The 11,129-nt window shown below is 46.4% G+C and overlaps 1 protein-coding gene and 1 long non-coding RNA gene across 3 annotated transcripts in view; both read left to right on the plus strand.

The window, feature by feature from the left end:
* LOC107833400 (uncharacterized) overlaps positions 1–914 on the plus strand; it is an 18,900-nt gene extending 17,986 nt beyond the window's left edge. Inside the window, exon 3 of the long non-coding RNA XR_001659147.1 lies at positions 44–914. This is a non-coding gene — a long non-coding RNA (uncharacterized LOC107833400). The remainder of the gene's footprint in view (positions 1–43) is intronic.
* The window catches only part of gfra1a (gdnf family receptor alpha 1a), a 151,533-nt gene that overhangs the window by 75,714 nt on the left and 64,690 nt on the right, over positions 1–11,129 (plus strand). The window lies entirely within an intron of this gene.

Below are 11,129 nucleotides of genomic sequence, written 5' to 3' on the forward strand. Positions count from 1 at the left end.
TCAACTATTTCAATTTCTTCTACTTCTGAAGCTTCTCATTAAGTTTCTTCCATTTCTGCTGCAGTCATTCTGCAAATATGCATTCTCACGGCTGTTTCGCTAGGGACAGCTATTTTTCTAGTTATAAATATAATTTATTATTCTTCCGTTACCGTTAATGCGGCTCATACCGCTGCGTGCCCACCCACAAAAGTGGTATCAAAACGTGTGGCTTGATCCCGGCATTGGAGCTATTATTTTTATTGGGGATCGGATTTACGATGGCGACATAAAAAGCGAAAAACGAGCAAAATTTCCAACTGCCAATCTTCGATGAATCTTAGAGTGTAACTGACACCAACTGCCGCTTATTTAGAGTGAGAAAAAGAGTGGATTTTTGACCCCAAAATAATTTTGAAATCGCTCTCATTGGTGCAAAAATTGGTCTATCGGTATGAAAGTCGGGCATGACATTGATACGCATGCCTGCTCCGGTAAAATGTTTTCGAAATTTCTCTAGGACTGACGGTTTTCTGTCAAGGTGCTTCAGAGCAAAATCAAGTGACAGGGTACCTTCAGGCACTCCACCATTCATTTTCAGACTTTTCTGAAAAATTTCTGAGCTCAGCACACACCATATTTCTCTCATCACTGCAATTACTGTGAATGAGCTACAGATATGAATTGCGGTACTAAATGAGACGACAAATAGCCCTCTCCTATGCTTCAAACGGTTTTTGGATCGGCCTTACGGATCCTGAACGGGAAGCAGTTGTTCGGACTGCTTTTTTCATTAAAACTGACTGGGTGTCTCATAAAGTTAGATAGTCTCTGACACACACAGCAGTTACAGAGGTTTAATCGCTATAGCAACAGAATACAGAGGAAGGCACAGCTGCTGGTTTGGACTACAAAGACTCTGTAGTTCTAAACATGGCGGAACACTTTAATACAGAGGGCAGAGCAGAAGGTTTATTCAGTTGCTACCGGTATTTGGCTGTGTGCCTGTCTCTCTGCCGTGCTGCCTGTTTTTGGACTGTGAGCTTTATTATTAAAATCTTCATCATCATCACTTTACCTGGGTCTCAGCGTTCATCTTCACCGTCACCACACCGCTTCATGACAGTGAGTGCCTTGAGATTTTCCTTCAAATAAAAAAAAAAAATAGTTATTGTATTTTTTATTATTCAAACCTTTTTACTATTAACAAAATTGTGGAGAACGTAAGATCTTTTGTGTCAAAACATCTTGTACGTAACGCACATCAGTGTGAGTCTTTGGGGGTGGGCACGCCAAAGCTTAAATCTTATTGGTCAGTTTACTTTTATTTATTTTTTCTGTAAGCTAAAAATGAATGAGGGGAGTTTGATCCTCCAATAGTTCTAAGATCCCTCCTGAGCTTCTGGTTCTGGTGACGTCGCTGGTTTATTAGCTTTTTTTGTGGCGAAAAGCTGAGGGGTCACTTGTCTGAAATCAGCAGATGTCAAAATAATAAAGGTTCAACAGATCAGATTGTTTTTTTTTTTGTTTGTTTTTTTGCAAAGCATTCAAATTAATAAAGACATGAAAGCAAAGCCTACTTGTGTAATCCACGGAAAGAGGAGGACATTGATCGCAGGTTCAGATGGTGTCAAACGTCAAGATGAGGAGAAGGTGAAGCAGCAATGTTTTCTTAATTTCTACTCTTTCGGGAAACATTTCAACTAGATTAAATTGTTTAACTCACAGACTTAGCGCGACACTCAGATGTCAGCCAACAGGTGACCGTCAGCTCTCCAGTTTGGAAAACATCCAAGAAGCTCATAAATCGATGACCCGCCAGAACCACACATGGTAAAAAGCTCTGGTGGGATAGTTCTAAGCGACCACTCTTAGAACTATGGGAGGATCAAACTCCGCTCATTCATTTTTAGCTAAATGTCGCTATGTTTTCTAGCATTAAACAAAAACAAATAATTTTGGTAATTCTAACTGATCTAAAACAGCAGGTGTTACATTTGAATTAACTTCAGACAGTAAGGAAAAAAAAAACATTCCCATATGTCTTTTATTTGGTGTATGTAAACTCCTGTTCTATTTCGTATATGCTTCGCCCTTTAAGGCTATCGCCAGTGGGTTTATCCCTTGTGCGCAACGCAGCACTGAAAAACTCTGGGGTGGTCTGTATAAATGGTCAGACCGGACAAACGGCTCCCTCTTTTTCTTCAGCGTAAGAAAAAGAGGGAGCCTCTGCTCTGCCGTTCGCTGTGTTAAGAGCGAACATCCGTTTGCGCCCATCTTGTCAGACGGGGTACACCATGTCCTTGACAGGCACTGGATCTGTGAGGGATGCCTGTGCCCCCAGCACGCTGACCTCGAGGAGGCGGAGGCTAGACTTTTTGAAGGCTAGTGCTAGCCGGGGCACCGGACCCACCCAGTCTGGTCGCTGCACGTGGGGAGATGTTAGCTACGTTAAGCGGGATGCTAGCTACGCTGAGCGGGAGTCGGATGATTCCGCTTGCAGAGAGGACGACAACGACTAGGATGACAGCAGGAGCAGCAGCGGTTCGGATGTTGCTTCCCAGATGGGAAGCACCGCGGTGGACGAGAATCGGCTGAGTGGACCCAACCCCGGGCTCCTTATGTCCAACTCAACCTCGCTCCTAGCTGTGGGCTCGCTCCTCCTCTAGCTACCTAGCTTGATTGAGGAGGCGGCTAGCGCTAATGGGCTTCCCATCCCCCAACCTCCCCCGTCATATTCAATTGATCTGGCAGGACGGTTTGGCTCAGCCCCGAGTCGCTGTCCGGACCCCATCTGGCCTCAGTTATGTACTGGAGGGGTTTGCGGAGTGGAGTTTTCCCTCTGTTCCTCCTCTGGATCAGGGCCTCACTGGCGTGTTTGGGGCCAGGACGTCAGGATTAGTCCAGCGGCCTGTGCCCCCTTCTAAGCACGATCAGCTGATTACCAGGTTCTCTGACCGGGCCCACCAGTGTGCCTATCAGATTACGGCTGCCACCAATAATGCCACTTTGTTGGCATATGTCATCTCCAAGAAGGTGGAGGAAGCTGCCTTACCAGTGGTGCTGAAGGGCTCTCTCTGTAAGGTGGCTGATGCTATACTCAATCTGTGCACCACCTCAGCGGTTTGTTCCTCACGGATAGCTGCCTGGGCCACCTTGATCCAGAGGACCACCTGACTCCACCTCTTGCCATCTATGTCCAAGAAGCTCCACAAGGACCTGCTAATTATGGCCTCATCACCCCTGATGCGCAGTTAGGTGCCAATTTCCAGTCTCTCCTATCGGAGTCTAAGAAGACCCAGGAGGTTTCGGAGTCCGTCCTCCGTCTGATAGGGCCGCAACTGTCCCCTGCACCTCTGGCCGCTGGAGGGACCGACGTGGCTGCCGCTAACACCAGAGACTCCAGCCTCTTCCTGTTCCGCCACCCTCCTCCACCTCTCGACAGTTCTTCCCAGTGCGACAGCCAGCGACCCAGTGTCTCCCCAGAGGATGTCAGCCTGAACTATCCGGGACCGGCCAGCCACAGGGACCAGGAGAAGGCAAACTAGGAAATGACTAGCTGGGGCGAATGTGTGTGATAATGTGAAATGTTTTGAAATAAAACACAAACATATCGCTGAGAGCAAAATCCTTGCATGTTCCAGCTGTCAGATCAGCTGATCTCACAGCAGCTTCCTCGCACACATTCCCCACACACAGCAAGCCGGCGGCCTCTAGCAGCTGTTTAGGAGGCACTGCACCTCCGTGGTTTCTACGCAGGATTTTCTGTCTCAGTGGATAAGTCTGTCTCTTCTGGGCAGTCTGAATCCAAGAGCGCGTTCTGTGAACAGTCAAAGCCTACTGTGATTCCGGCTGCAGCTTCGCAATCATCTCACCTTGTGAGTGGCGACTGTTTGTCATCTGTCCAGCAGCGGTCCGCACCAAAACGGCATCTTAAGCACCCTGACCACCCTTCAGGAAGCATGCGGGTTCGCACTCGGCCTGACATGGACATGGTCGCATCATGCGGCATGGAGGCTAACAACCAGCCCTTTCTGGTCCCCCGTAGTTTCCCCCCCGGAGAATGTCCGAGGCAGGGGACGGTGGTAGGCGCTCTGACTTGGTTGGAGTTCATGCGAACAACAGCACCACACATGAATGCATGCCCGCTTTCAGAACATTATTCAGAGTGGCGGCACGCATGTTCCCTGGACAGGTGGATGGATTGGCTAATCAGCAGGGGTTACACACTGCAGTTTGGAGGCAGGCCTCCACCTTGGAGATGCTTCTACCAACTCCGCTCTCATGTCAGAGATGCAGGAAATTGTGGCGAAAGGTGTAATTTCCACGATTCCCCAGGGCGAGGAAAATATGGGGTTTTATTCCAGCTATTTTCTGGTCCCCAAAAACAGGAGGAGTGAGATTCTTTCTCAATCTGTTCCTGTTCAACAGCTCGATCGTGGAGAGGTCATTCCACATGCTAACGAACAGAGAAGTGCTGGAAAACATTCACCAGGACGTCTGGTTCACCTCCTTCCACATCCCCATCATCCTGACACACCGGAAGTATCTGCGTTTCTCCTTCCAGGGGACCCAGTATCAGTACAACCGTCTGCCGTTCGGTTACTCTCTCGCCCCGCACACGTTTTCCAAATGTGTGGAAACAGCACTGCAGCCACTGCACATGGCAGGGATGAGAGTCCTCTTCTATCTGGACGACCTGCTTTTACTGGCTCGGTCCAAAGACGAAGCCGCCATTCAGACCCAGAAGCAACTGGGAAAAGAGTTTGGTTTTTCCAACTCAGATGATCTTATCTGGGAGTGGAGCTGAACTCAGTTATGATGAGAACCCGATTGGCACAGCCGAGAATCGAGGCTCTGTCAGCGTAGCTCCGCCGTGTCAGGCCTCACAGCATAGTGACCGCTCTGTCAGTCATGCGGCTGCTGGGAATGTCAGCGGCTCACTTAGTGATTCCACTGGGTTTGTTGCACATGAGACACCTTCAGAGATGGTTCACTCACCTGCACATAGATCCTGTGCGCCAGAAGAGGGGTATGATCTCTGTTCCTCCTTCAGTGAGAGCCAATCTGAACCACTGGGGAAGTCCCAGCATTCTGACTGAGGGGGTTCACAGATGCATCCCTGTCGGGATGGGGAGGAACGTGTCTGTCTCAGGTGTTTGGAGCACAGTGGCCAGATCACATGGCTATTTATATAAATGCGCTGGACCTCCTCGGTGCTGAAGGTGACTCAGCACTTTGCTCCTCTGCTGAAAGGTCAGCATGTTCTGATCCACACGGACAACAGAGTGGCAGCAGCCTACATAAATCGCCAGGAGGCGTGTGCTCCACTCAGCTGTTAAACATCGCCAGACAGCTGCTGTGCTGGGCACGCGTAAACCTGCTCTCGATCAGAGCGGTGTACATCCCCTGCGTCATGAACAGAGGAGTGGACATCAGGTCCAGGGGCTGTCCTCTCCATGGGGACTGGAGTCTCCATCTCGAGTCTCAAATATGGAGCAGATTCGGCAGAGCGGCAGTGGACCTGTTCGCCACGCAGGAGAACCCGCAGTGCCAGATGTGGTTCTCACGGAGCCCACAGGAGCACCCACCATTAGGGATGGAAGCCTTCACTGACACACCGTAGCTAAAAATGCTCCTTTATGCGTTTCCCCCAGTTCCATTGATTCCACGTCTCCTGGACCGAGTTTGGGAGGAACAGCTGTCAGTAATCAGTAATGCACCAGAGCGCAAGAACGAAGCGTGGTTTCCCAGTCTGCAGCAGCTGGTGTCAAGTCGAAGATGCCATGGAGAGAGGATGCGCTCTCCCAGGCCAGGGGAGCGGTCAGGAACCACCCAGAAATAGGCCAGCGTCTTTGGGTCTGGCGGCTGAACGGGAGCATCTAGAGAGGCTCAGTCTCACTCAGGATACTGTGCGCACCATTCACGACGCATAAGCCGCTTCTGCCACAGCGTTATATGCTTCAAAATGGTCAGCATTTCAATGCTGATGTGCAGGAGAGGCCGTGAAGCCCAATTCATGTTCTTTAGGCTGTGTGCTGTCATTTCTCCATCAGCTGATGGACAGAAATTTAGCTTTCAGCACCATTAAAACGTATGCTGCAGCTATTTCCTCCTGACATGAGGGTTTTGGTGACAGAACGGTCTTCAACTACCCGCTGATGAAGCGGTTTCTGAGAGGTGCCCCTCCGTGGGATATGACCCTGTTCCTGGTTCCTGGTTGAAGCTTCATTTGAGCCTTTAGATCAGGCTCTTCTTTAGTTCCTGTCTTTTAAAACTGCTCTGCTGTTGGCCCTTACGTCTGCAAAGAGAGTGAGAGATTTATACGCTCTCTGTTGTTCCCTCTTGTCTCGGAATATGAGCCAACAGCAGCTCAGCTGTGCTGCGTCCCAATCCTGCTTTTACTCATAAAAGGATCACAAGCTCGTTCAGATCAAGGGAGATATCTTTGGAGGGTTTTTACCTTTCTCCACATAACTCTGAGGAAAAGCTGCATCTCATCTTCTCTGTTCTGTGCACGCACTCTCTTGTTATGTGACGCACAAGTCTGCACTGCGTCGTTCTCAGGGTCTGTTCATGCATTACAGAGATAACTCTGTGGGGCGTCCTCTGTCTGCTCAGGGTCTGTCTCACTGGTTGTGTGAGGCCATCTCAAGGGCTTTTACACTTCTTCTGGATTGGATCCTCCAGAGAATCTTAGAGCTCACTCCACCAGAGGAATTTCATCCGTGGAGGTTTGCGCACATTTGTAACAAAATGCAGAAAGTGGGCGTCAGAGTTCTGCGTGGAGGAATGTCTGTGGAGGACATTTGCACGGCAGCTTCTGGTCATCTCCGTGCTCATTTATTCGGTTTTACCTGTGTGATGTGTCCACATTCTATGACCCATTCTGTCCTCAGAGATCTAGATCTGACAGAATATTTTTTTTAATCACGTTTATTTACAAAGCATTTGAGAACAACATGGTTGTAAATAGTGCTGTATAATAAGTTACCTGTTCTGTTCATTGTTACACTGTTATAGTTTGTAACGTTCGTTGTTCGTGTTCACAGCAGCAGGTCTGTTTGTCTCAACCTTTCTGACCAGATGTTATTCTCCTCTCTGGTCTTCTGCTGTATCGGAGGTAATTACGCACTCTAGGCTGAGACTGTTTTTTGTTATATGCGAACAGATGCTTCATGGTGGTGGTCCAGTGAGGCATAGACTATATCCTGCTTTGCCATTAACCCACTAGCGACAGCCTTAAAGGGCGAAGCCTATACGAAATAGAACGTTGGTTACGTGTTGTGACCCCAGATTCTATGAGTATAGGCGCAGCCCTTTAAGCTGTGTGCCTCACTGGTTCCTGAATAGCTGAAGAAGAAGGCTGTTAGGGAGCCGTTTGTCCGGTCTGACCGTTATTTATACAGACCAGGGTGGGGCCCACCCAGTAGGTGGGCATGGACTAAGCTTTTTTCAGTGCTGCGCTGCGTACGAGGGATAAACCCACTAGCGATAGCCTTAAAGGGTTGCGCCTATACTCATAGAATATGGGGTTACAATACGTAACCAACAGTTTCATCTGTAAATTAGCTTGTTTTTTTTTTCTTCTTCACTTTTAAAATCCTCTGCAGAGCAGCAAAGCACATTAATGTCCTAAACCAAGTAGTCTTATGACTAACCCTGGAGACAGTCTGATATTTTAAACTAGAACTGACATCTCACTCTTTAGAATTGCTTTTCTTTCCCAAAAAGTAAAACTGAATGACACTGAAAGCTTTCTGGTGTTGCACATTGGAATGTTCTTGTGATGAAAAAAGTGACAGTTTTCTGTGACTTTCTTGACTGTCACTTTTGTTGCCATTTATGTCGGCGCTACACCTGACAGCTGCTGGGTTAAAAGGCAGCACTGCGGCGCTGACAAAGCTCCATACACCCTGTTTATCTGTAGCTACACCATCTTGTGTCTGTGGGTTGGGGTAACTTGATCAATTATTAATTGCTTCAGTAATGGGCCCAGAGCTTCTGGAGCGGCTCCATGTGTCCCTGATTAATACAGCCACAAACTCTGAGCAGAGAGGGAGAGAAATCCAGATTAAATATCATAGAACGACTTGACTCAGGGAAAGTTCAAGAGAATCGAGGAGCAAACTGCTGAGGAGAAGTTAGCAAGAGAAAGACAGGAAGAAAAACCGAAACAGAGACTTAGAGGAAGACAAGTAGCGGCAGCGTGAAAGGGAGTGAATTAACAGCCGGCAGAGGTGATGGCTCCATCGTTGCCTCACCAGGCGTGCTCTCGGAAATGGAGCAGCTCTGCTGCGCTGAGTCTTTGCTTAATAGTCTCCAGCGCTGTTCTGAAGATTCTGATTAGTGCGGACTGGGGAGATTGACTCTGGGAGGGGGAAAAAGTGTGTTGATGAATACAAATCTGGAAACTGTCCTCGGACCATAGAGGAATTTGTTGTGGGCAGGTAATCAGGCTGTTGCAGGTTTATCAGAGCGCTCTGGGCTCGCTGCCGTGATGCATGTGGAGATGTTCAGACGCTCTCCTTCCGGGGGAAGTATTGCCAGTCGCAGTTTGTGCATTTACGGTCACTGCAGCACTCACAAAAAAAATAACCTTGCATATATTGCAGTTTGTTCCTACGTTAGGATATTATAGCTGTGCTTTAATGTTCGTCACTGTCATTTTTTAAGTATTCCTGCTGCTCTCAGATGAAATTGCTACTTGACACGGTATTGGCTTGTGTTTGCAGCCAAGCCAAGAGCTCCATCCATTTTCCTTAACCCTATGGAACCCCCAATAGATACAGACTGTGTTAGCTTCTGCTCTAGCGCTAAGACGACTTCCACTGTGTGTATTAAAGTATAAAGGTGCTTCAGCTATTAAAATAGACAGTTTTATAAGCATTTTTAGAAAGGATTTAAGTATTTTAAAGTTTTATCTGTTTCATGGGTGGTTACAAAATCTTTGGTTCACTGTTTCCGTTTCCTTCCGGTCCTCAGATATGATCCTCTTTGTCTTGGTTTGCCACAGAAATTCCAGATAAAATCCACTCAAGTACAATATTTCAAAAGCGATGAATACTTCAAGAAGGCTTTATGTTGTACTTAATTTTCCCAAATCAGATTATATAAAGAATCATTTCTAATTCTTGCACTTATGTTTCCTAAATCAAAAGGAAGGACCCTGACTTATAACAAGGTAAAGTTTCTTCCCTGATAAAAACTTCACAACAGATCTCTTAGTTTTCTAGTCAAGGTCCAGTTATTTAAGTGTAACCAGAGGACTGCACTGATGTGTAATCCTTGCCATAGGGGTTACTGTTTCACCCCCTCCTACTCTGTTAAACTCAAAGTGAGCATCACTGATTGGCTGAATGAAAGAGGAAGTGACCGCCGCTGGATGCCCCGGCCGTAATGAGTGAATGGGCTCGGTCTATTACAGCGGATTAGTTCATGTTGCCCCGGGGGCCCATCTAGCCTGAAGCTAATGTCCTGTGTTTATCTCCTGAACATGACTCCAGGCACACTGCAGCTCTCTGCTACTCCCCAGCCTGACAGACGCACTGAAACAACCCTCAGCCTCATTTGTAGCAAGTTTCTCAGAACAAAGAAAACACAGTGTACAGAACAACACCCGGAGCTCAGCAAGAACGAGAAAACACAAATGATATTTTATTTGCAAGACCTACTTTTCAAGAAACTGTGTCTGTGTACCCATAATTAATGTGCTGTGCTTGTTTGTGTTTTAACTAACATGCATTTTATTCTTTTTTTATTATTATTCCCCCAATTGGAGAAGAACTGCATACATACAGGCCTTCTTTTTTCAGATTTAAACCACATATTTTTACATAATTTATACCCTGACACAGTAAAAAATGATTAGTTTCAGTTGCGCGTTGTCCCTGCTGCAAATATTTAATCTAATTCCCTCTTTTAAAATGCAGATAGTCCAAAAATGGCTGACGGTATACAGTGCCTAAAACTATTAAATTCAATTTAATTCAATTAAAAAATGCTTTATTTATGCCAAAGGGAAATAAAATGTTGCAAATCATCCAACTAAAGTATCTTCAGAGTCATGGATGGTGATTTTGTTGGCATGGGTAATATCTGGTAGCAGTCAGTCTGGCAACAAATTTGAAGGACCCTCTGACTGAAGACTGTTTGTTGACAGTCTGATGACTGTCTTTTAGCAGAGACAGTATTCCACAGTAACATGTCCTGAATGACACCATCAAGCACTGATTCTGAACCTCATTTCCTAAAAAGTGTTAAATTCATGTTTATGAAATTTAAAGTGTCTTAAATTCATCAAATAAAATGGAAGATGGCCTGAAATATATTAATCTCAGGTCCTAAATGTTGCTGTGGCAGGACTGTTTAATCTCATATGTTCTGTGTAGTTATCTTTTTCTTGTGGGACTTTTTTGTCAAGCAAATGTTTGAGGCTTCTCCATGGGGTTCTGTGACTCGAAGTGGTTGATTAGTTTCAGTTGTGCATTAGTTTCAGTAGCCTCCACTGCTACAGGTGGAGGGTTAGGGTTACAGTGGATGCTACAGGTAGCTATCAGCTAATGCTTGTATTAGTTGCTCATTGGTAAGTACAAATTTATCACCAGTTGTCTGGACAACATTTTTCATCTCCATTGGCTCATTTGTGTTGCTAACTTTTGATGGTATTATGTGGATTCTGTGTGGAAAAAACTTGGAACTATGGGATTAAAAGTCGAAAACCACAAATCTGTCACAGTTTTGAGCTGGCGTGGCTAAAAAAAAGCTTCCCTGAAGATGGCCGCCACTGCTACTGCTAGCATGGTTCTAGGAAATTCGTTTGGTGCAACACAAACGCCGTTAATTGGAGAAAGTGTCATGAATTGTAGCTGGTTGTGGTGAGAAAGAATGCTGCAGGCCCAGATTAGAGATGAAGATGATGATTTAATGATAAAGAAACAGCCCAACAATCCAATGAGCAGGCAGCACAGTGAGCGGAAGCTAACGCTAACACTGGTAGCAACTGACTTATGACTGAAACTCAAGAGCTGAAGCCAACACAGGACTTTACAGTTCAACTGTGACGACATACAACTAAATGTCAGACTTCAACAAGGATGTACAACAAGGATCCGACAAGAGACAGAGACAGCGAGTGACATTAAATACAC

Source organism: Poecilia formosa, unplaced genomic scaffold (genome assembly GCF_000485575.1).
Source record: "Poecilia formosa unplaced genomic scaffold, Poecilia_formosa-5.1.2 Scaffold378, whole genome shotgun sequence".
In the NCBI taxonomy this organism is placed as follows: domain Eukaryota; kingdom Metazoa; phylum Chordata; class Actinopteri; order Cyprinodontiformes; family Poeciliidae; genus Poecilia; species Poecilia formosa.